This window comes from Nerophis ophidion, linkage group LG21 (assembly GCF_033978795.1).
Source record: "Nerophis ophidion isolate RoL-2023_Sa linkage group LG21, RoL_Noph_v1.0, whole genome shotgun sequence".
Classification (NCBI taxonomy): domain Eukaryota; kingdom Metazoa; phylum Chordata; class Actinopteri; order Syngnathiformes; family Syngnathidae; genus Nerophis; species Nerophis ophidion.
This window is the reverse complement of record NC_084631.1, coordinates 21,067,246-21,093,885: the sequence shown is the minus strand read 5'-3', so window position 1 is coordinate 21,093,885 and position 26,640 is coordinate 21,067,246. Positions and strand designations below refer to the sequence as shown.

Below are 26,640 nucleotides of genomic sequence, written 5' to 3'. Positions count from 1 at the left end.
TACAGTGAATGTGTTACTGCAATTACAGTATATTCCATATTATTTTGTAGTTAACATCCATGTATGTGTCACCCTATATGTCCTGTTTGCCACACTTCCAATGTAAAGTTAATATTAAGGATGGGTGATACTGAACATGTTGCAGTATTGCTGCTAACGATGCTAAAACATGTTTTTTTAACATGAAAATGGGATAGCCACCCCCCCCAACCCTGAGAGGGACAAGTGGTAAAAAATTGGATGGATATGTGAACTTTCAGTTTTGGTCGATTTTGGTGGCACCAATGGATTTAGGTGGTAGTGTTTTGCGAGAAGGAGTTATGATCCGCTACCCGGATCATCACATATTCTTGTTTTGTTCCATTTTGGTATCACATTCTGTTGTTTGACGTCCTTAGTTCCTGTTTGTTCTGTCACCATGGTTGCATATTAGTTCCAACTGTTACTCGCTGTTTCTGCACACCTGTTATTCTTGTTTACTGCTTTATTTAAGCCTGCCCCTTTTGTTCATTCTGTCTCGGATCCTAATTTGCCTTACACACAACAAGTGACAAATGCTTCTCTATGTATTTACTTACAAGCTTTCGCGCTACGCTTTGTTTATCCCTAGCTCTCATGCTAGTTGTTTTGTTTTCCCTTTTTGTGCCTTTGTGCCAAGTGTGTTTGTTTGTTTTCCTAGCTCCCATGCTAGTGCCTTTTGTTTGCCTTTTCTGCCTAGCACCAGTGTTTTTGTTCTTAGCCTGTTTTAAAGTTAAATAAATCTTTATTTCTTACCTTACGCTATGTTCTTGCCCGACGCATCCACGGAAGAACAAATCCGCCATCACTGAGCCCACAAATGTCACAGAAGTAGGACTACATTTCCATGAGGACTAGCGCATATAGCGTCAAACTAACATGATGTCCGCTGTAATATTGTACTGCAAATTGCGTTGTATTTCTACAATGACAATAAAGACAATTAGATTCAATTGAACAAATATTACGTCTCTCAGTGCTATGCTGATGTTAAATAGCAGACACTATGAAGACATTATCTTGGATTGAGCTACAAACTTTAGGCTATTTTAGTAACCGTATCCCCCTCAGTTGTTCCCATTGGGTTGACTTTTTTTCTTGCCCTGATATGCGATCTGAGCAGAGGATGTTGTTATGGCTTGTGCTGCCTTCAGAGACATTTGTGATTTAAGAGCTATATAGGTACATTTTGATTGATCGATTGACTACCAAGTATGTTAAGTTAAAGTTAAAGTACCATTGATAGTGACACACATACACAAACTGGGTGTGGTGAAATGTGTCCTCTGCATTTGACCCATCCCTTTGTTCCAGCCCCTGGGAGATGAGGGGAGCAGTGAGCACCAGGGGTGGCCACACCTGGGAATCATTTTTGGTGAATTAATCCCCAATCCAAACCCTTGATGCTGAGTACCAAGCAGGGAGGTAATGGGTCCCATTTTTTTAGTCTTTGGTATGACTCGGCGGGGGTTTTAACTCACAACCTACCGATATCAAGGCGGACACTCTCAACCACTAGGCCACTGAGTAGAATGTATCAGGGCAGATGCAGGTCAGAAGCACAGAAGCGGCGGGAGAGATTTTTCGGATGAAGTAGTGTGGAACTGCGTACTATCAAGCTGGTGGATATTTATTTCCGATAGCTAACTTTAGCATTGGCTTGGTGCTGAGGGAGAGTGGCCGTGCGCAACCCGAGGGTCCCTGGTTCAATCCCCACCAAGTACCAACCTCGTCATATCTGTTGTGTCCTGAGCAAGACACTTCACCTTTGCTCCTGATGGGTGCTGGTTAGCGCCTTGCATGGCAGCTCCCTCCATCAGTGTGTAAATGTGTGTGTGAATGGGAAAATGTGAAAGTAGTCTCAAAGCGCTTTGAGTACCTTAAAGGTAGAAAAGCGCTATACAAGTACATCCCAATTATCATTTTGATTCGTGCATCGAAAAGTACTTACTAGAGCCAAGGCAGCATTGGCCGAAAATCCTTCCTCGTCTTTGAGCTCATGCCAGCAAGTAAAAGCCGCAGCATTGTTGATCCTTGACTGTCTTTTTATCCGGGTAAGCTCTAGGTTTTCTATTTTTTTTCTCCTCAGACAACACCTTTCGTTCTTTGATTGTTTGAAAGCAGTAATTGCATATAGGCGTTCTTCTTTAGTTTTCTGGCGGCACGCTCACTTTCATATCGACGTCCGTCTTTTTAACGGTTGGGGGAGGAGGTAGTGATTTATGCCGTAAGAAAGTTGCTAAGTGCCAGTGAGAACAACACAGACCCCTCAGGCCATGACAGAGGTGTCATTCAACTTCTTTATTTTTCGGACTATAAGTCACAGTTTTTTTCGGGGGTGCGACTTATACTCAGGAGCGAGTTATATGTGAAATGATTAACACATTACCGTAAAATATCAAATCATATTATTTAGCTTATTCGCGCAAGAGACTAAACGTATAAGATTTCATGGGATTTAGCGATTAGGAGTGACAGATTGTTTGGTAAACATAAAGCATGTTCTATATGTTATAGTTATTTAAATGACTCTTACCATAATATGTTACGTTAACATACCAGGCACCTTCTCAGTTGGTTATTTATGCGTCATATAACGTACACTTATTCAGCCTGTTGGTCACTATTCTTTATTTATTTTAAAATTGCCTTTCAAATGTCTATTCTTGGTGTTGGGTTTTATCAAATACATTTCCCCAAATAATGCGACTTATAATCCAGTGCGACTTAAATATGTTTTTTTTCCTTCTTTATTATGCATTTTCGGCTAGAGCGACTTATACTCCGAAAAATACGGTAGTTTTAAGTCGATGTATCATTCCAAAAGTTATGAAAATATTTTATGAAGATAGGAAGCTTACTTAGTTTAATTGTAACTTTAATTGTTTTAGAAGAAATAAGCTATATAAATCTAATGTAATTACATTATTATTAAAATTAAATAAATACAATACTTCTTTATTACACACAGTTGTTTGAGCAAAAGCAATATCAATAGTACAAGACAGAGGCAAAATCTAAGTTATTGGCAAAAAAAACTATTGGCTTTTCGAAAGCAATCTAAAGAAAACCGAAAAACATTCATCTTGTTACATGAGTAACGATCCAATATTGATACTACTTTTGGCATTGATGCTATTTATATTTAGCTGCAGTGGTTATGGGTGTTGAAATGGTGTTTTTGTTTTGTTTTGTTGTTTGTCTATACACGGGGCAGTTGTATGTGTGCAATATGTATTATTATTACTATTTTTTTTTTTTTTTTGGTTGTTTTACTTTGTATCTGTCTGTAAAAATGCAGCCGCTAAAGTGTCAGCTGGTTGCATCAGCTCTCAGCTCTTTTATGTCTTTTGTGTTCTTTGATGTTTCCCTCCTGTTTTAATGTTTTACTTCCATGTGTGCCTATCTTTTGAATGTGCACATCATTTACCCATTGTCTGATAAATAAAGTCCATCCGATTTTATCCCATTCTAGATCAATACCCCTTGTGCATAGCCATAATCTATAGGGACTGTTGTAATTTTATGGATAGCTTTATTAGTGTATAACTTAAAACTTTTTTTGTGTTCTGGATGATAAGTCATTCGTCATTCCTGAGAATGATCGAAGTGTGCAAGGCAAAGGGAAGATGAGTTAGGAAAACTAAATCAGTGGTATGGTCAGAGAAGTGGGTGTTATAAAGCATGCATACTGTAGGATGTAACGATTGGAGTTAAGAGGAACTATCCAGAACGTTGAATTGAATACATTAAATTGAAGACTTTGTTGATATTCCCATTCCAGACGCGATGTTGGGCATCTGCCAAAACACACCGACTTTCACCCGCATATTAAACATGGATGCTATAATCTTCTCTCTGGTAAAAAAAACTCCTAGCTAGTAGCAGAATCAGAATGAGACATACTTAAATAATCCCCGAGGGTACATTTATTTTTTTAGCACAATTCTATTCAAGAGCAGAGAAACATTACAGGAGACGGATCAGGATCGCTGACAGGTCTCCCAAATTCCAGCCCCTCTACAAAAAAGTTGAGAAACAGGTACATGCTGGGGCGGTGGGGGTGAGAAAACTAAAAAATTCAGCCTAACCCTGGGTCCCTGGAGATGGGGTCCAGACTGAGGCCAAGGAAAAATAAAACCTCATAGCAATAGCACACATAAACATGTGTGTAAGAGGGAAACATCAAAGGACATTAGAGACATTAAAAGGGCAGAGGTGATGCAACCAGCCACTTCTACACACAGCCACAAAAGTGAAACAAAAACAAAAAAACATACACTGTGTTCCACGCCATCGTCTGCTGGGGTGGGAAAAGCATGGCCAGAGACAGGAGCAGACCCAACAAAGCAACCAAGAGAGCCGACTCCACCCTCGGCTGCCCACCCACTATCTGAATGGATGAGAGGTGTACCAATGGTTATATTTTATTTTCTGCTTTTAGTTTCTTCTATTTTGACTTTAATGCTCTTAAAGGGGAACATTATCACCAGACGTATGTAAGCGTCAATATATACCTTGATGTTGCAGAAAAAACACCATATGTTTTTTTAACCGCTTTCCGAACTCTAAAAGGGTGAATTTGGCGATTTAAACGCCTTTCATTTGATAGCCTGTCGGAGCGATGACCTTTCACCCGTGATGTCACAACATGAAGCGATTCGCCATTTTCTCAATCTTATTACATGCACCAAGTCAAATCAGCTCTGTTATTTTCCGTTTTTTCGACTGTTTTCCCGTACCTTAGAGACATCATTCCTCGCCGGTGTGTTGTCGGAGGGTGTAACAACACTAACAGAGACGGATTGAAGTTGCACCAGTGTCCAAAAGATGCGAAAGTCCCTAGTTTGTTCCGCACACTTTACGGACGACAGCTATGCTACGACAGAGATGGCAAGAATGTGTGGATATCCTGCGACACTCAAAGCAGATGCATTTCCAACGATAAAGTCAACGAGATCTGCAATTTTGGAAAATAGACCATCACTGAATCTGCCGGAGTGCGAGCTGTTCAGGGACGACGGCTGTCTCTTCCCGCAGACGAGCGAGGTTAACCCCCTGGATGTCTTGGCTAAGACGTGATCTATGCCACTTCTTTTTCTGTCTCATTTTGTCCACCAAACTTATAACATTGTGCATGAATTCTCAAAAAGGTTTGTTGATGTTATTGACTTATGTGGAGTGTGCTAATCAGACATATTTGGTCACAGCATGACTGCAAGCTAATCGATGCCAACATGCTATTTAGGCTAGCTGTATGTACATATTGCATCATTATGCCTCATTTGTAGCTATATTTGCATCCAGCCTTTCCCTCTACCCACATTTAATGCCAAACAAACACATACCAATCGTTGGTTAGAAGGCGATCTCGCTTCCTCCCGTGCCGCTGTCTGTCGTGATATGGCTCAATAGTTTCTTCTTCAATTTTGTTTTCGCTACCTGCCTCCACACTCCAACCATTCGTTTCAATACATGCGTAATCTGTTGAATCGCTTACGGCGCTGAAATCCGAGTCTGAATCCAAGCTCATTTCGCTATACCTTTCTGTGCTGTCCGCCATGTTTGTTTCTGTGTGGTCGCGCTGTGACATCACAGAATAATGGACGGGTGGATATAACAACGGTTAAAATCAGGCACTTTGAAGCCGTTTTTTTTTTATATTGCGTGATGGGTAAAAATTTGAGAAAAACTTTGAAAAATAAAATAAGCCAGTGGGAACTGATTTTTGGGGGGTTTTAACCCTTCAGAAATTGTGATAATCTTCCCCTTTAATGTTGTGTCATTAGTTATCCGCAAACAAAGAAGTATAAAAAGGAGGAAGCTAGAGGGAGAGATACTATTTTAGTGTGCAGGTGAAAATAGCAAATAGTCAATCACAGCTCTCTGTGTCGTGCTTTGCCAAGAGTGAAAGTCAAAGCTTTGCGTATGTGGCGATGGAGTAGTCACTTGTGTCGAGGGGATGACAATCGGCAAGGCAGAGTACTAATAGAGGAGGACATTTCACGCAACGCAACTTCCAATATGCCAATCATCAGGGATACCAAAGAAAAGCCTGCATCTCTTTCATAGCTGACCAAACTGAGCAACCAAGCATTGCCAACCCCTAGAAGACAATATCCCCTAACTAATACCATGAGGGATGGCTTTCCTGTCCCCTGTGTTGAAGACCGCCAACCTGGAACCAGTCATATCTACCGTAACCTCTAGGTGCCGCAGTAGCTCAGTCCTTAAGGACGTTTTTTTTTTTTTTTTTTTTTTTTTTTTCCAGAACCAGATGGAATACCCCAGACATGGTATTTCTGAAGCTGTTTTAAACCCACAGCATAAATTAGGCTTGGCCAGTATGTAAACTAGAATATATCCACTCTTTTTCCCAGGTAACACATTGAAATCCATCATTAAACATACAAAGGCAGCAACATTTTAAAAATGTCTACTTTAAAGTACACATTTACATGTACATTCCTGCCCAGACCCTATAGCCCAGTGGTAGGGAACCTATGGCTCTAGAGCCAGATGTGCCTCTTTTGATGACTGCACCTGGCTCTCAGATGAATCTTAGCTGACATTGCTTAACACAATAAGTAATGAATAATTACGCTGGTAATCACTGTGTCAAAAATAACGTTCAAAATATAAAACATTCTCATGCATTTTCATACATCTATCCGGTTTCTACGTTTCTACCGCACCTGTTCAAGAAGTCACATTAATGGTAAGAAGTATTTTATTTATTTTTGGTTAGACTCAGAATAACAATGTTATTAAAAAGAATAAGAGACTTGTCATACTCTAAAAATGTTGGTCTTTCTTAAAAATGCACGCATATAGTTGTATTCAGTGTTAAAAAAACAAACATTATATGGCTCTCACGGAAATACTTTGAAAAATATTTGGCTTGTATGACTCTCTCAGCCAAAAAGGTTCCCGACCCCTGCTATAGCCACTAGAAAGTACAAATATTCAAATACTAATTGTATTTCAAAATTACCGACCTTTTGTCAGTGTTGTTTTTTTTTTTTTTTTTTGTGACACCTTACTAAATTGATGAAAATCCCAGAGAATACAAGTTTGCAGTGTCATTCGGATGTTTATATTGAGGAATTTAATTGCTTATTTTGTTGTTTTCAACCATAACTCTTTTTATTCTCTGACATTCCCACAATAAATGAGCAGGAGTTGCCTCAGGTGCCCGACACTTCATACATCATTTGCTATCTACTACATCGATGTTAAACAGCTGAGAAGATGTAAAATACAACCTATTCAACATCTTAAAATTGAGTCAGCTCATCTTTAACTGCGATGAGGTGGCGACTTGTCCAGGGTGTACAAAATGGATGGATGGATGGATCTTTAATGTTTCTAAAGGGCTTATAGGCATTTTGACGAATATCATTCCATTATATGTCTCTTTCATCTAAAATGTTTAAGTTGATCGTCCATTTCCGAACACATGCATCATTTGCATTTCTAGTATGGTGTTCATTTACAAACCCTGTTTCCATATGAGTTGGGACATTGTGTTAGATGTAAATATAAACGGAATACAATGATTTGCAAATCCTTTTCAACCCATATCCAGTTGAATGCACTACAAAGACAAGATATTTGATGTTCAAATTCATAAACTTTTATTTTTTTTTGCAAATAATAATCAACTTAGTATTTCATGGCTGCAACACGTGCCAAAGTAGTTGGGAAAGGGCATGTTCACCACTGTGTTCTATCAGGAACACATGACGAAACTAATTGTTGAAGCTTTGAAAGTGAAATTCTTTCCCATTCTTGTTTTATGTAGAGCTTTAGTGGTTCAACAGTCCGGGGTCTCCGCTGTCGTACTTTACGCTTCATAATGCGCCACACATTTTCAATGGGATACTGGTCTGGGCAGCAGGCGGGCCAGGAAAGTACCCGCACTCTTTTACTACGAAACCACGCTGTTGTAACACGTGGCTTGGCATTGTCTTGCTGAAATAGGCAGGGGCGTCCATGATAACGTTGCTTGGATGACAACATATGTTGCTCCAAAACCTGTATGGACCTTTCAGCATTAATGGTGTCTTCACAGATGTGTAAGTTACCCATGCCTTGGACACTAATACACCCCCATACCATCACAGATGCTGGCTTTTGAACTTTGCGCCAATAACAATCTGGATAGTTATTTTCCTCTTTGTTCCGGAGGACACCACGTCCACAGTTTCCAAATATAATTCGAAATGTGGACTCGTCAGACCAAAGAACACTTTTCCACCTTGCACCTTGCTAAGATGAGCTCGGGCCCGGTGAAGCCAGAGGCGTTCCTTGATGTTGTTGATGAATTGGTTTTGCTTTGCGTAGTAGAGTTTTAACTTGCACTGACAGATGTAGCAACAGACTGTAGTTACTGACAGTGGTTTTATGAAGTGTTCCTGGGCCCATGTGGTGATATCCTTTACACACTGATGTCTATTTTTGATGCAGTACCGCCTGAGGGATCAACAATCTGTAATATAATCGCTTATGTGCAGTGAGTTCTCCAGATTCCCTGAACCTTTTGATGATTTTACGGACGGTGGATGGTGAAATCCCTAAATTCCTTGCAATAGCTCGTTGAGAAATTTTGTTTTAAAACTGTTTGACAATTTGCTTACAAATTGGTGACCTTCGCCCCATCCTTGTTTGTGAATTACTTAGCATTTCATGGAAGCTGCTTTTATACCCAATCATGGCACCCACCTGTTCCCAATTAGCCTGCACACCTGTGAGATGTTCCAAATAAGTGTTTGATGAGAATTTCTCAATTTATCAGTATTTATTGCCACCTTTCCCAACTTTTGTGTCACGTGTTGCTGGCATCAAATTGTAAAGTTAATGATTATTTGCAAAAAAAAAATTTTCATCAGTTTGAATATCAAATATGTTGTCTTTGTAGCATATTCAACTGAATATGGGTTGAAAATGATTTGCAAATCATTGCATTCCGTTTATATTTCCACCTAACACAATTTCCCAACTCGTATGGAAACGGGGTTTGTATTATTCCATGAAACAGTTTAATTCATTTCTTGATAGTAGCTTGATTAAAAAGTGCATCTTTCAGTTCATGCATATTTAAAGACATACTTTCAGAGGATATGCATTTATTTACTGCATGTTTTAAAGAGATAATATTTAAAAAAAAAATTATTTCTGGGTACATTATATTGATCAACTAAATCATTGAAAATAGTTTTTATTAATAATATGATGAGGTTTAGTAATACCTCTGTCTTTCCATGTTATCCATGTTATCCATTTAACCACACTTTTAATAATTATGATATTGGGATTGTACCAAAAAAGAAAATAAAGATCCAGCTATCTATCTATCTATCTATCTATCTATCTATCTATCTATCTATCTATCTATCTATCTATCTATCTATCTATCTAAGACCATGCACAGCCCCATGTTGCAAACATCTGCACACAATTATTTGCATGGCAAGCACACTCACGATATGTCACCCATTGCGCACGTTTGATTGTTGCATATGCTCACTGATATAGATTTCGACCCATTTGTATACAATACTGAATATAATAATGCATTTTGTTATTTAGAATTCATTTGAAATGGGATACACAAAAGTGTTGCATTTGTTTGTGTTGTGTATATCAGTGTATCAGTGTCATAGTTAACTACCTGAAGCTTCAGCTGTTTAACAGGCCCAAAATGGTCAAGAAGAAATAACTTTATAGACGTGTGAATATTGCTAGGATACCATTCAATTTTATAAATTGCAAGGAATCTTAAAACCTTTGACCTTGCTGTTAAAAGAAAACACCTCAGAACAGCACAAACTGCTAAAAGCAGTGAGAGGCCCTGGTGCACACACACAACTATTTGACAGTTTGTAGTTTGAGAAAAGGATGCCAATGGCAGTATCATAAACAACTGGAGGATGCCCATGGTGGTCTGCAAAAATGTCCTTTCGAGGTTTACTACTGATATTTGACTGCCTCACTTTTCTCTCTTGCTTAAATTATCTCTTTATTACAGTTCCATAAAAAGGATCCCATTAATTTAATTGTTGCTTTCTTGTCACTTTTTTGTCATGTTGCGTGCACATTTTTAACCTTGCTCTCATCCCACTGCAGTTTGTTTCCACCCTCAGCATTGAAAATACAATCAGGACTAATTGAGATGGACACTTTTGGATGGCTTCCCTTTTAATTATCCATGTAATTAATCGCCCTTCCTCAATCCATTTGTCTTCATTGGTGTACTCTAGTTACTAATATCTGCGTTTGACCAAAACAAGATGTGAGGCAGATTTTGACATTTTATCATCCTTTTGTTGCTTTGTCTGGAAGAGCAGCAAACAAATTATATTACATCCAGGTGTTGCTTCATCCAATAAATATATTTACAAGGCTGCACACCAATTATGTCTCCCATTCTCTTTCATTTTCCTCTACACTGCTCTTTATTTTCATCTTCTATGTGCGACACTGAAATTGGACCGCTAAATATATTTTCCAACATGAGGAGCAGACAACAAAATCAACATTGAAAAATCCAAATGCTAGGTGTAATTTGTCAGTTGTAGAAAATACAAATGCAAAAATATTAAAAGATGATGTAGACCACATATCGTGCTGATGTTATCCAGGATCTCTCCTTTGTTGTCCAGCCTAACCTAACCAAATATTGAAAAGTTCGCTTGACAGCACCCAGGTTGCAGAATAAAACAAAAGCAGACACCATGACAATACATTATATTGCAGTTCACCGAGTGTCTGTCTGATAATAACGCAGTAAATACACATCTGTGATTTTGAATGAAAGCATGATATTAACTCAAGGAAATAGAATAATGATATGAAAGAAATGAATAACTGAATAAAGGATGTGGAATTTACAATATGAACTATTCAACATTGACTATTAAGAGTAACGTACCACGTTGATTTCCAGACGACCTCCCTCGACATTGTTTTACAATTGAGCAAAAACGCAGCAAAATATCTGTGCCACGGGTCTCAAACATGCGGGCCAATTGCGGCCCGCGAAACGTTATTTTGCGGCCCCCACCTTTTATATGAATTTTAATGTTAGTGCGGCCTGCGAGTTTTATATGAATGGCACTTGACAGCATTGTGTGCGGATGTGAAGGAATCTACGGTGCTGTACGTGGTTCTCGAGGGCCGAACATTGACGTCACTTGCATGATGCAAGCAGAGAAACAAATTGCCGCTTTTCCGCTAGACCCGCACGCGCTCTTCCTCCTTCCCACCCTCCCTTGTTTCCTCGCTCTCTCTGTCACTGAAAATGCTCATAACACACCCAGCCGAGTCCCACGGGTACGGGGGGATAAAAGTCGGAAAAGTCGGCAAAAGTCCCCAAAATGTTCAAAATACCTACCCAGCTTTGGGTCCCACAAGTCCAGCCAGCCGCGCAAGTCCCGGGATGCCCAAAATGTCCAAAACGCACCCAGCCAAGTACCTCGGGAAGGTTGTGTGTGTCTCTATCTCGCTCCCCTCCACGGCGTTGCTGTAAACAGTCCGGGCCGAGAGACGAGCGGTCCGGCAGCTTCCGAACCACTCCGCCGAAGGACCGAGCGACAATACAAAACTGTGGTCCACTGGACCCTAGCGCTGATACTCCGACAGAGAGTCGCTGGGCGAATCGGACGTGTAACACGTTAGTCGAGATGTTAGCCCGTTCGGGGTTAACTGTGCTACCGTAACTGTAAACTCCACGGCGAGAAGCCCCCCATCCCCAAGACATTTAAAAATATATTTTTTTAAGAAATCTTTTGCGACTTCACCCTCCCCTAGACTCTGCATCCAGTGGCCCCCAGGTAAATTGAGTTTGAGACCCCTGATCTATGCAAAGGATATAACCTAAATGGCAGATGAAATATGACTTTTCAGCAGAACTTTGTTGCAGAAACTGGGCTTCTGCCGGCCGTATAAACAGACCCCAACCACCAAGCCTTTTCTTCCTGGAGTTGCCGTGACACAGTTCTTATGATTACCATAATGAACCGCATATCACTGGAAAGCGCAGACTTTTTTGCTTCGGAAAACATTACGTAAATGTTATGTAGTATTTATCCATTCATTAATATATTCATGTTTTACCATTTAGGGTCAGAGGTGCAACCTTTCAGTTCTATCAAATTCCAGTGTGCAAAATTGGATTTAGAATGTGTCAAATTCCAATCCAATTTCGTGAAATGGAGTTAAATTTGAATTGAAGTTTTGTGTGTATGTTGTACACACACACATACACACTTTTTTGCATATATATATATATATATATATATATATATATATATATATATATATATATATATATATATATATATATATATATATATATATATATATATATATATATACGTATGTTTCCAGCATATATGTGTATAAGGTTTGGACACACCTTCTATTTCAATATGTTTTCTTTATTTTCATGACTATTTGCCTTGTAGATTGTCACTGGAGGCATCAAAACTATGACACCTGTGAAGTGAAAACCATTTCAGGTGACGACCTCTTGAAGCTCATCAAGAGAATGCCAAGAGTGTGCAAAGCAGTAATCAGAGCAAAGGGTGGCTATTTTGAAGGAACCAAAATACAAAACATGTTTTCTGTTATTTCACCTTTTTTTGTTAAGTACATAACTCCACATGTGTTTATTCATAGTTGTGATGCCTTCAGTGAAAATCTACAATGTAAATACTCATGAAAATTATATACAAACTCTGTTTCCATATGAGTTGGGAAATTGTGTTAAATGTAAATATAAATGGAATACAATGTTTTGCAAAACCTTTTCAACCCATATTCAGTTGGATATGGTACAAAGACAAGATATTTGATGTTCAAACTCATAAACTTTATTTTTTTTTTGCATATAATAATTAACTTAGAATTTCATGGCTGCAACACGTGCCAAAGTAGTTGGGAAAGGGCATGTTCACCACTGTGTTACATCACCTTTTCTTTTAACCACACTCAATAAACATTTTGGAACCGAGGAAACTAATTGTTGAAGCTTTGAAAGTGGAATTCTCTCCCATTCTCTTTTTATGTAGAGCTTCTGTCGTTCAACAATCCGGGGTCTCCGCTGTCGTATTTTACGCTTCATAATGCACCACACATTTTCGATGGAAGACAGGTCTGGACTACAGGCGGGCCAGGAAAGTACCCACACTCTTTTTTTACGAAGTCACACTGTTGTAACACCTGCTGAATGTGGTTTGGCATTATTTTGCTGAAATAAGCAGAGGCGTCCATGTAAAAGATGGCGCTTAGATGGCAGCATTTGTTGTTCCAAAACCTGTATGTACCTTTCAGCATAAATGGTTCCTTCACAGATGTGTAAGTTACCCATGCCTTTGGCACTAATGCACCCCCATACCATCACAGATGCTGGCTTTTGAACTTTGCGTCGATAACAGTCTGGATGGTTTGCTTCCCCATTGGTCTGGATGACATGATGTCGAATATTTCCAAAAACAATTTGAAATGTGGACTCGTCAGACCACAGAACACTTTTCCACTTTGAATCAGTCCATCTTGGATGATCTCGGGCCCAGAGAAGCCGGCGGCATTTCTGGATGTTGTTGATAAATGGCTTTCGCTTTGCATAGTAGAGCTTTAACTTGCACTTACAGATGTAGCGACAAACTGTATTTAATGACAGTGGTTTTCTGAAGTGTTCCTGAACCCATGTGGTGATATCCTTTAGAGATTAATGTCATTTTTTGATACAGCAGGATCGAAGGTCACGGTCATTCAATGTTGGTTTCCGGCCATGCCGCTTACGTGGAGTGATTTCTCCAGATTCTCTGAACCTTTTGATGATATTTTGGACCGTAGATGTTGAAATCCCTAAAGTTCTTGCAATTGCACTTTGAGAAACGTTGTTCTTAAACTGTTTGACTATTTGCTCACGCAGTTGTGGACAAAGGGGTGTACCTCGCCCCATCCTTTCTTGTGAAATACTGAGCATTTTTTGGGAAGCTGTTTTATACCCAATCTTGGCACCCACCTGTTCCCAATTAGCCTGCACACCAGTGGGATGTTCCAAATAAGTGTTTGATGAGCATTCCTCAACATTGTCAGTATTTATTGCCACCTTTCCCAACTTTTTTGTCATGCGTTACTGGCATCAAATTCTAAAAATAATGATTATTTGCACAAAAAAAAAAAAAAAATGTTCATCTGTTTGAACATCAAATATGTTGTCTTTGTAGCATATTCAAATGAATATGGGTTGAAAAGGATTTGACATTCATTGTATTCCGTTTATATTTACATCTAACACAATTTCCCAACTCATATGGAAATGGGGTTTGTATATATGAAACGCATAAAATACGGCATTTGTAATCTAACCATCTTTCATTAAAAAACATTTAATCTTTCAGACATTGACAATAAACAAAGTCATAATTTAGCCTTTATTTGCTCACTCTAAAAACTTTTTTCCACATGCAACTTTCATTGAACTGAATCGAAATCCCTGTGATTTGTATACAAATTGATATATTTTCATGGCTTATCGCCCCTATTGCATATTTGTCAAGCTCACTACATGCATAAAGTATCTGATGCAAAGAATGGAAAGAAACTGATAGCTCAGCATACGACTGTCCCCAGCAGCTTAGAGAGGTGAGTTGAATGAGGGAGAAAAGGAACGAACAAGCAAAGAAGAGATCCAAAAGCTTTGCCTCCGGTGAGTTTGTAATTGCAGTAGAAGCAGATACATTTTCATACTTAATACAGAGGATGGAGATTGCTTAGGGGGCTACTAATGCAAAACGACAGTGAGAAAAGTCATACAGAAGTCAGACAGTAGGAGAGCTAAGTTACTCCTTTTGATTCATGCCTAATTCTATGCATGCACAGGAATGACCTGTGTCCATCTGACTGTGGGGTTTGGTCTTTTAAATAGATATTAGTGTACTAATGTGCAAAGATTATCTCTGTGTTAAAGGCCTACTGAAACCCACTACTACCGACCACGCAGTCTGATAGTTTATATATCAATGATGAAATATAAACATTGCAACACATGCCAATACGGCTGGTTTAGTTTACTAAATTGCAATTTTAAATTTCCCGCGAAGTATCCTGTTGAAAACGTCGCGGTATGATGACGTGTGCGCGTGACGTCACGGATTGTAGCGGACATTTTGATCCAGCACCGATCCCAGCTATAAGTCGTCTGCTTTAATCGCATAATTACGCAGTATTCTGGACATCTGTGTTGCTGAATCTTTTGCAATTTCTTCAATTAATAATGGAGACGTCAAAGAAGAAAGCTGTAGGTGGGAAGCGGTGTATTGCGGCCGGCTTTAGCCACACAAACACAGCCGGTGTTTCATTGTTTACATTCCCGAAAAATTACGGTGAAGCTTTACTATGGAACAGAGCGGTCAAGCGAACACGGTTGGATTGGACCACACACACATAGTACAGGGTATTATGCAGCGATCATTTCGAAAGATCTTGTTTCGAAGAGGGTCCCTTGCGAAGGGTAGAGATGGGCATCGCCACCACCCGTCGACTGGTGCTGAAGAAAGGTGCGGGGCAGACCTTCAGGTTGTACAGGTGCGACCATATAATCTCACTAAAACACTAGTAACACAATAAGCAGATATGGGATTCTCCAGAATGATCCTAGTAAATTTGTCTAATAACATCTGAATCGCTCCCACTGTATAGTCTTTTTTTTTTTTTTTCTAGTCCTTTACTCTCACTTTCCTCATCCACGAATATTTCATCCTTGTTCAAATTAATGGGGAAATCGTCACTTTCTCGGTCCGAATCGCTCTCGCTGCTGGTGGCCATGATTGTAAACAATGTGAGGATTTGAGGAGCTCCACAACCAGTGACGTCACGCGGACATCGTCTGCTACTTCCGGTACAGGCAAGGCTTTTTTATTAGCGACCAAAAGATGAGAACTTTATCGTCGATGTTCTCTACTAAATCCTTTCAGCAAAAATATGGTAATATCGCGAAATGATCAAGTATGACACATAGAATGGACATGCTATCCCCATTTAAATAAGAAAATCTCATTTCAGTAGCCTTTTAAGAACATGTGATCAATAACTGTAAGCTATTGCTGTAATTGCAATAGTTGTTAAAGCATAAAGATTGTATACATGTTGAACAATGGACGCTTGTCTTTTGCTCAACTTGTCTCAATATTGGCTAATGCAATATTTATCATTTGTCAGCGAGGTCTAAGAAACATTTACATTGCGTCCTCCATTTTTTGTGGAGGGGGCAGATACACAATTAAAATAAATACTGCGATCCATACATAGTGTAATAAAATTGGTGCGCAATAATTGTGATCTTAGTGTTACATTTGTCTTGTTTTTTCCTATTTGTTAATGCATATCAACACAAAGTAATGTATACTTTTGTCCTGTTTACGTGGTCCTATTCATACATACTAAAGGTCAGGGGTCACCAACCTTTTTGAAACCAAGAGCTACTTCTTGGGTACTGATTAATGCGAATCGCTACCAGTTTGAAACACACTTAAATAAATAACCAGAAACGGAAGGTTTTTTTGTAGAGAATCAATCAATCAATCAATCAATCAATGTTTACTTACATAGCCCTAAATCACTAGTGTCTCAAAGGGCTGCACAAACCACCACGACATCCTCGGTAGGAAAACTCACACCCAGTGGGACATTGGTGACAATAATGACCCAGTGGGACGTCGGTGACAATGATGACTATGAGAACCTTAGAGAGGAGGAAAGCAATGGATGTCGAGCGGATCTAACATGATACTGTGAAAGTTCAATCCACAATGGATACAACACAGTCGCGAGAGTCCAGTCCAAAGAATAAATGATGAAAAAAGCACCTTATTGAACAGTTTAAAAGAAGAGAAAACAGGAAAAAAAATTAAACTTTGAAACATAGTTTATCTTCAATTTCGACTCTTTAAAATTCAAAATTCATCCGAAAAAAAAAGAGAAAAACTAGCTAATTCGAATCTTTTTGAAAAAATTAAAAAAAATAATTTATGGAACTTCATTAGTAATTTTTCCTGATTAACATTAATTTTAGAAATGTTGATGACATGTTTTAAATAGGTTAAAATCCAATAGAATATATAGTATATATATGTTAGAATATATAACAAATTGGACCAAGCTATATTTCTAACAAAGTCAAATCATTATTTATTCTAGTATTTTCAGAACAACATTTTTTAAAGAAATTCAAAAGACTTTGAAATAAGATTTAAATTTGATTCTAAAGATTTTCTAGATTTTCCAGAATATTTTTTTTTTATTTTAATCATAATAAATTTGAAGAAATATTTCAAAAATATTCTTCGTCCAAAAGCAGAAGCTAAAATGAAGAACTAAATTAAAATGTATTTATTATTCTTCACAATACAAAATATTTATTTACTTGAACATTGATTTAAATTGTCAGGAAAGAAGAGGAAGGATTTTAAAAGGTAAAAAGGTATGTGTTTAAAAATCCTGAAATCCTTTTTAAGGTTGTATTTTTTCTCTAAAATTGTCTTTCTGAAAGTTATAAGATGCAAAGTAAAAACAAATAAGTTATTTAAACAAGTGAAGACCAAGTCTTTGAAATATTTTCTTGGATTTTAAAATTCTATTTGAGTTTTGTCTCTCTAGGAATTAAAAATGTTGAGCAAAGCGATACTAGCTTGCTAGTAAATAAATACAATTTAAAAAATAGAGGCAGCTCACTGCTAAGTGCTGCTATTTGAGCTATTTTTAGAACAGGCCAGCGGGCGACTCATCTGGCTACGGGCTACCTGGGCACCACGTTGGTGACCTCTGCTATAGGTTAATTCTGCACTGCAACTGTGGAATTTACCCACTGTGGAATAAAGAAAGTCCATCCTATTTATATTCCCGCGCTTTGGATTACTGTGATCTTAGACTGGATTTGCGTATAGCTAATTTATTTTTTTCTGCCTGTTCATTTATCACATCCATCCATTTTCTACCGCTTATTCCCTTTTGGGGTCGCGGGGGGCGCTGGCGCCTATCTCAGCTACAATCGGGCGGAAGGCGGGGTACACCCTGGACAAGTCGCCAACCCATCGCAGGGCCAACACAGATAGACAGACAACATTCACACTCACATTCACACACTAGGGCCAATTTAGCATTTATCACATTATTTGTCTACATCCAAATTGATGGTGTTGGGGGACAAAAACAAAACTTTTAAAAGATCGCCAGTCAAATGCGCATGTAAAAGAAAAGAGCGGAACAACAAAACCATTGAACTTAATTGTGACTCAAAACTTTACCTGCAAAATTAATTAAATCTTATACTGTACAGCAAAAGCGTAAAATGTAAGGCCCGGGGGCCATAACACCCCCCCCCCCACCACCACCACCACCATCGTCTTATGTGCCCCGCGAAAGCCTGTAAATATTATGTGTCAAAGTACATTATCATTTCTTATTTTACAAAATGTATTACATTTTTAAATTTTGACAGAAAAAAATACATTACTACATGTAATTTATTTGTATTCAATTGTATGTAATATTGTAGCATTCATCCATCCATTTACTACCGCTTGTTACGGTTGAGGTGGAAGGGGAGCTGGAGCCAATCCAAGCTGCACTCAGGCTTAAGGCGGGGTCCACCCTGGACAAGTTGCCCATAAATAAACATACATTTTCTTGTATTGGAATATGTTGACGCATATGTAAAAGTGCAATATATTTATCTGTAGTGGACTTTTATTTAGACTTAGACTTCATTTTTATTGTCATTCAAATTTGAACTCTACAGTACAAATAAGAACACACTTTTGTTGCATTAGCTCATGGTAGTGCAGGATAAAAAAAGCAATAAGGTTCAGATATAAATACTATTACTATTCCGCTCATGAAACTCAATAAGAAAACATCCAAAATCTGCCAAAAATACCGTGACTTGAATTTTGACCAGGTATTAGTGATAGTGTTATTATACGTGCTAACGTACACAAACTATAGCAGTGCGATATTCAGAGTCGTTTATACAACAAGCTGATGACGCACAAAGGAGTGGTTTAGTATATTTCTACACTGATACCATGTAAATAAACTGACGATATTACAAACCTCGTTTCCATATGAGTTGGGAAATTGTGTTAGATGTAAATATAAACATAATACAATGATTTGCAAATCATTTTCAACCCATATTCAGTTGAATATGTTACAAAGACAACATATTTGATGTTCAAACTGAATTTTTTTTTTTTTTTTTGCAATTCATTAAGTTTAGAATTTGATGCCAGCAACACGTGACAAAGAAGTTGGTAATGGTGGCAATAAATACTGATAAAGTTGAGGAATGCTCATCAAAACACTTATATGGAACATCCCACAGGTGTGCAGGCTAATTGGGAACAGGTCGGTGCCATGATTGGGTATAAAAGCATTTTCCATGAAATGCTAAGTAATTCACAAAGAAGGATGGCGTGAGGGTCACCACTTTATAAGCAAATTGTCAAACAGTTTTAGAACAACATTTCTCAACAAGCTATTGTAAAGAATTTAGGGATTTTATCATCTACAGTCCGTAAAATCATCAAAAAGTTCAGAGAATCTAGAGAAACCACTGCACGTAAGCGATTATATTACGGACTTTTGATCCCTCAGGTAGTACTGCATCAAAACCCGACATCGTGTAAAGGATATCACCAGGTGATGTAACACAGCAGTGAACATGTCCTTTCCCAACTACTTTGGCACGGGTTGCAGCCATGAAATTTCTAAGTTAACTATTATTTGCAAAAAAATAAATAAAGTTTGAGTTCTAACATCAAATATCTTGTATTTGCAGTGCATTCAATTGAATATGGGTTGAAAAGGATTTGCAAATAATTGTATTCCGTTTATATTTACATCAAACACTATTTCCCAACTCATATGGAAACGGGGTTTGTAGGTGGCCTTTCTTTTGCTTGAATCTAAGTCAACAATATCCAGCTACCTATGCATCTGCTGCTGCTTATCCGAGGTGGGGTTGTAGGGACAACAGCTTACGCAGGGAAGCCCAGACTTTCCTCTCCCCAGCTACTTTGTCCAGCTCCTCCCGGGAGATCCCGAGGCATTCCCAGGCCAGCTGGGAGACTTAGTCCCTCCACCTTGTCCTGGGTCTTCCCCGAGGTCTGCTACTGGTCGGGCTTGCCCTAAACACCTCCCCAGGGAGGCGTTCGGTGGTCATTCTGACCAGATGCGTGAACCACCTCATCTGGCTTCTCTCGATGTGGAGGAGCTTTGGCTTTACTTTGAGCTCCTCCCGAATGACAGAGCTTCTTACCCTGACGGAGGAAACACATTTTTGGCTGCTGGTACCCGTGACCTTGTCCTTTTTGGTCATAACCCAAAGGGGAACTCATTTCGGCTAATGGTACCCGTGATCTTGTCCTTTTTGGTCATAACCCAAAGTTCATGACCATTGGTTGAGGTTTGGAACGTAGATCCATCAGTAAATTGAGAGCTTTGCCTTCCGGCTCAGCTCTTTGTGACTTTGTCATGTTCACAGCTTGCTATGCTTCCTTAGTTGGTTTATTTCCTGTGTAGTTCTCTTATATTTACTTTCTTTTCCTGTGTGTCTGCCTGAGCGCTCTCTCCCCTCACCTACCTCTGCCATTATCCGTGATCCGGATCATGGTTTTGTATTTTTTGTTAGTTTTGGACTCCTTTAGTTCCTTTTTGTGACACCTGAGTTTGTTTTGGTTGCCATGGTTACTCATTGTATTCACTTATCTCTGATTAGTGCCTGCCCACTCACCTGCTTCCCGAGCACTAATCTGAGGCATTATTCAAGTTTGTCTTTGCCAGTCAGTTGGGGTGGCTTCATTGTTTGCCAAGTAAGTTTTCTTGTTCCCTGCCATAGCTTCTGTTAAATTGTATCTTTCTCATGGCACCCACCTGTTCCCAATTAGCCTGTTCACCTGTGGGATGTTCCAAATGCGTTTTTGATGAGCATTCCTCAACTTTCTCAGTCGTTTTTGCCACTTGTGCCAGCTTTTTTGAAACATGTTGCAAGCATCAAATTCCATCCATCCATCCATTCTACCGCTTATTCCCTTTGGGGTCGCTGGTGCCTTTCTCAGGTACAACCGGGCCAACACAGATAGACAGACAACATTCACACTCACATTCATTCACACACTAGGGCCAATTTTAGTGTTGCCAATCAACCTATCCCCAGGTGCATGTCTTTGGAGGTGGGAGGAAACCGGAGTACCCGGAGGGAACCCGCGCAGTCACGGGGAGAACATGCAAACTCCACACAGAAAGATCCCGAGCCCGGGACTGAACCCAGGACTACTCAGGATCTTCGTATTGTGAGGCATACGTTTTTTGTAATTCGTCATTTCCAACAGATGGAACATTTTCAATGCCTCATCACACAGTGTAGAGCTGTTTATAATTAAACATGCAGATGCGGAAGTCATACTTGCCAACCCTCCCGGATTTCCCGGGAGATTCCCGAAATTCACTGCCCCTCCCGAAAATCTCCCGAAATTCAGCTGGAGCTGGAGGCCACGCCCCCTCCAGCTCACACATGTACAGTTCAAAGCTTGAAAGGGAGGATTGCAGGCGGATCTGATGGCATTTAAAGTCATTTTTAAAAACGACTGCTAATCCTCTTCCTTTTCGACTGCACGACTGCGGAGAATTAAAGTAGGAACACCTCGGAGGAAGAAGTTCATTAAGAGGGGCGGACTCACCAGCTCTCAGCCATGTTTCCGTCACACAGAGGAAGTCAAGTCCGCGGGAAGTGAAAAAATCCTTCAGGATAAATATTTTGTTTGTCAAAGATCTTGCATTCACAAGACCGAACCTGGCGGGGGAAAGCACGTCCAAGGGCGCAGCTAATCTAGGTGGGGCCCGACACACAGCCCGCAGGTGGCGGGGGAGAGGAGCCACGAGGCGGGAAAGGAAGGCAGGAATCCGGCCAGGTGAAAAAGCTGACTGGGACGTCGAAAAACCAACGTCGAAGTTGATCATATCAGTGGGAAAGGGGAAAAGTTCCAACAGTGTTTGGCGGTCATACTCAAGCAGTGAGCTGACAGAGACGAAAATAGACGCAAACAACACAAAAACGAACAGAGCTGACAGCGAGAGACGGCAGGGCAAAGCACATACTGGCGCCGTCTTCTGGAAACTCGGAAGTGACGTTACTCAAATAGTGAAAGGTAAGTGTTGTGTTTTTTTTTCTAGTAACCAGCAAGCACAGCTCAGTTAGTAGAACAATTGTGTTTTTATTACTGTGTATTAGATAGGTGACGTCTAAAATTCTACTATTTATTTCATTTTTATATATATAATGAAATAAATATATATAGCTAGAATTCACTGAAAGTTAAGTATTTCATATATATATATAAATAAATATATATATATATATATAGATGGATGGATAGATAGATAGTACTTTATTGATTCCTTCAGGAGAGTTCCTTCAGGTAAATTATAATTCCAGCAGCAGTGTACAGAGTTGAGATCAATTTAAAGAAAAAAGTAAAAAGTAAATAATGGGTGTTTAAAAGGAAACAAAATAGAAAAATATTACAAAAAGGATTAAAAAAAAAACAATGGGAATAATATAACAGTAAAATAAGAATATAACAAGACAAAGTAGGCAGTAGTGACCATGTTATGAAAACATATTGCACTGTTATTGTGTTGTATCCCCTGTGTGTATATATATATATATATATATATATATATATATATATATATATGAAATACTCGAGCTGGTGAATTGGCTGTAAATATACTCTCCTCTTAATCACGACCCCCACCCCCCACCTCCCGAAATGGGAGGTCTCAAGGTTGGCAAGTATGGCTGAAGTATGCATAGTTTAAAGCGGGCTTGATAAAGCGGCGTATTGATTAAAAGTGATAGACATCAATTGAAAGTGTCATGTTTGGTCACAATACCAACAAATTCCCTTATCTCTCCTTACAAAGCGTGTGTTCTGGCTCAGCCCTTGATGTTGTGATTAGCTTAATTGGCCATAACTTACAAACAGCCATTCACACATGCTGACTGATGACGCAGCCATTTGACTGACTGAACGACCAGCATGCTGGCAGCGAGTAGAGCATATCCGCTGACTGATGGCCCACACGAGACAATTGGGCTGAGCAGACGTGGATTCAGGATTGAAAAAGATCCGGAATATAGCCCAACCTAGTAATATATACACATTTAGCTGTAAAAATCTGCTGTGCAGTATGTGTGTTTGGGCTCCCTTTTTTTTTTTCAGGAACACTAATACCAAAAGTCCCAATGTCCAATAGAGTTCTAAAAACATTATGAATTGATTTACGTGGACACCGACTTAAACAAGTTGAAAAACTTATTCGGGTGTTACCATTTAGTGGTCAATTGTATGTAATATGTACTGTACTGTGCAATCTATTAATACACGTTTCATTCAATAAATCAATGACAGACCACCTCAATAAAATGGAATATAAATTGTACAGTTTTATACTGAATGGGACACCCAAAATATGCATTAAAATAAAGAAAGTGGGATTTACATTAATAACTATGAACCAATAAAACACTGAATATTAACAACATATGAAGATCACTCCTCTTTTACTTCTCTGACCAGCTCCTTCTCTTACAATCAAGCAAAACAACACAAATGTACAAAAAACAGCAACATATGAATGCAGCGTGTACTAAACACCAACAATATGATGGATTATCACATTAAGGCAGAACTTTGTTTTAAAAATCTGCTTCCTCATCTGACACAGGCGTTTCGGACTGGCTGCTCTGAAAAGAAACCCCGCCCACTTGAGCTGCTGTGACGTAGATTACCCTAATAACACATATATCACCCAAAAGCACAGATTTCGACCATTGAAATACTTTCTGTAATTCAAGACTTACGGTCATTTAAAAACAGTACTGCACATCATAATGGCGGCTTCAAGCGACCGGAATGAGAATCAGCACCTCCAAGTCCGAGTCCATGGTTCTCGCCCGGAAAAGGGTGGAGTGCCATCTCCGGGTTGGGGAGGAGACCCTGCCCCAAGTGGAGGAGTTCAAGTACCAGGAGTCTTGTTCACGAGTGGGGGAAGAGTGGATCGTGAGATCGACAGGCGGATCGGTGCGGCGTCTTCAGTAATGCGGACGTTGTATCGATCCGTTGTGGTGAAGAAGGAGCTGAGCCGGAAGGCAAAGCTCTCAATTTACCGGTCGATCTATGTTCCCATCCTCACCTATGGTCATGAGCTTTGGGTCATGACCGAAAGGATAAGATCACGGGTACAAGCGGCTGAAATGAGTTTCCTCCGCCGGGTGGCGGGGCTCTCCCTTAGAGACAGGGTGAGAAGCTCTTCCATCCGGGAGGAACTCAACGTAAAGCCGCTGTTCTTCCACATCGAGAGTAGCCAGATGAGGTGGTTCTGGCATCTGGTCAGGATGCCACCCGAACGCCTCCCTAGGGAGGTGTTTAGGGCACGTCCAGCTGGTAGGAGGCCACGGGGAAGACCCAGGACACGTTGGGAAGACTATGTCTCCCGGCTGGCCTGGGAACGCCTCGGGATCCCCCGGGAAGAGCTAGACGAAGTGGCTGGAGATAGGGAAGTCTGGGCTTCCCTGCTTAGGCTGCTGCCCCGCGACCCGACCTCGGATAAGCGGAAGATGATGGATGGATGGATGGATGGTCTAAAAAAAGATGTAGAAAGTCAGGCGGTTCGGGTTAAAAATCTTAACGGGCCACATTCGGCCCTTGGGCTGAATGTGGCCTAGTTTTAAATGATACATCATCTCAACTTTTAAATTCTGACCATCTTTAATCAGACAATAACACTGAATTGCATTAATAAATAAATATTATTTAACTAAGGAACAATTATTATTGTCCAATCTTGTTTGGATTCTTAATTTTCTAAAATGATACGAAAGTCCTGAGTAGTCCTGAGTTCAATCCCGGGCACGGGATCTTTGTGTGTGGAGTTTGCATGTTCTCCGCGTGACTGCGTGGGTTCCCTCCGGGTACTCCGGCTTCCTCCCACCTCCAAAGACATGCACCTGGGGATAGGTTGATTGGCAACACTAAAATTGGCCCTAGTGTGTGATTGTGATTTTGAATGTTGTCTGTCTATCTGTGTTGGCCCTGTGATGAGGGGCGACTTGTCCAGGGCGTACCCCGCCTCCATCTGCAGCTGAGATTGGCTCCAGCGCCCCCCACGACCCTGAGCGGGACAAAGCGGTAGAAAATGGATGGATGGATCTTGCTGTCATTCACGTTCTCTGTACCATACCATCACTTTACGGATAGTAAGCACATGTTGAACAAACCAGCAGGGTAACGACCAAAACTTTTCCAATAAAACCTGGGATATACTCTCGCGTCGCATAGCTTGCACCCCCCCCCCCCTTACGGCGTCTTGTTTGATTTATAGTTTTACTGTGGGGGTTGGTGCCAGACTTATAATTCTCTTCCAAAACACTGAGGGGCTGTGTCTCCAGAAGGAGCAACTGTAGCTGTTGTTCAATCAATCAATCAAATTTTATTTATATAGACCTAAATCACGAGTGTCTCAAAGGGCTGCACAAGCCACAACTGAATCCTCGGCTCAGATCCCACATCAGGGCATGAAAAAAACTCAATCCAATGGGATATAATGAGAAACCTTGGAGAAATCGCAGATGTCGGGACCCCAGCCCCTGGGCGACTGGTGCTATGGACGTCGAGTGGATCTAGTTAATAGTGTGAGAGTCCAGTCCATGGTGGGGCCAGCAGAGGATCATCTTGAGTGGAGACAAGTCAGCAGCGCAGACACGTCCCCAACTGATGGTCAGATGAGTGGTCTACCCTGGGAACTGAGGTCAGCTAATAACCTTTCCACGTAAGAGAGGGGGGCAGAGCAAAAAAGAGAGGGCAGATCAACTGGTCTAAAAGGGGGGTCTATTTAAAGGCTAGAGTATACGAATGAGTTTTAAGATGGGACTTAAATGCTTCTACTGACGTAGCATCTCTAACTGTTACCGGGAAAGCATTCCAGAGTACTGGAGCCAGAATAGAAAACGCTCTATAGCCCAGAAACTTTTTGGGGTTCTGGGAATCACTAATAAGCCAAAGTTTTTTGAACGCAAAGTTGTTGACTCGATACTGTATTTTTTTCTTGTAAAGTGACGCCATCGACATGTGTGTCTACACTGGAACCAATCATTCACAATCATCAGGATCTTCTAATGGACATTTTACTTATAAACCAGAGGAACAAGCATTTTTAAAGACGGACCGTGCAACTTCTCGACTCGCGGCAGAGGACGCTATTATTATCTGCAATGCCATTCGACCGTTTGGGACAAGAAAGAGCTATCATGTAAATAAAACTCTTAAATAACTATGTAGGAGTCGTTTCCTCGCAGTTCCTCTTCCACACACGTCACAGGAGTCAGGCGTGTAGATTTGAACAAAGTTTTAATGTTCCTCAATAAGCTCATCAATAATCTTTTCAGATATACAGGACTTTTCAGTCGCTCCAAGTCCTCTGTCCTTCGTCTTCCTGTTCCCAGCTGTTACTGTTAAAGACAACAGGTGATTAGACAACTCGTACCACCTG

The 26,640-nt window shown here is 40.0% G+C and overlaps 1 long non-coding RNA gene across 1 annotated transcript in view; it reads left to right on the top strand.

Moving 5' to 3' along the window:
- LOC133539869 (uncharacterized) overlaps positions 1 to 26,388 on the top strand; it is a 123,985-nt gene extending 97,597 nt beyond the window's left edge. The window contains exon 3 of the long non-coding RNA XR_009803507.1: positions 26,205 to 26,388. This is a non-coding gene — a long non-coding RNA (uncharacterized LOC133539869). The remainder of the gene's footprint in view (positions 1 to 26,204) is intronic.
- Positions 26,389 to 26,640: the final 252 nt, after the last annotated feature.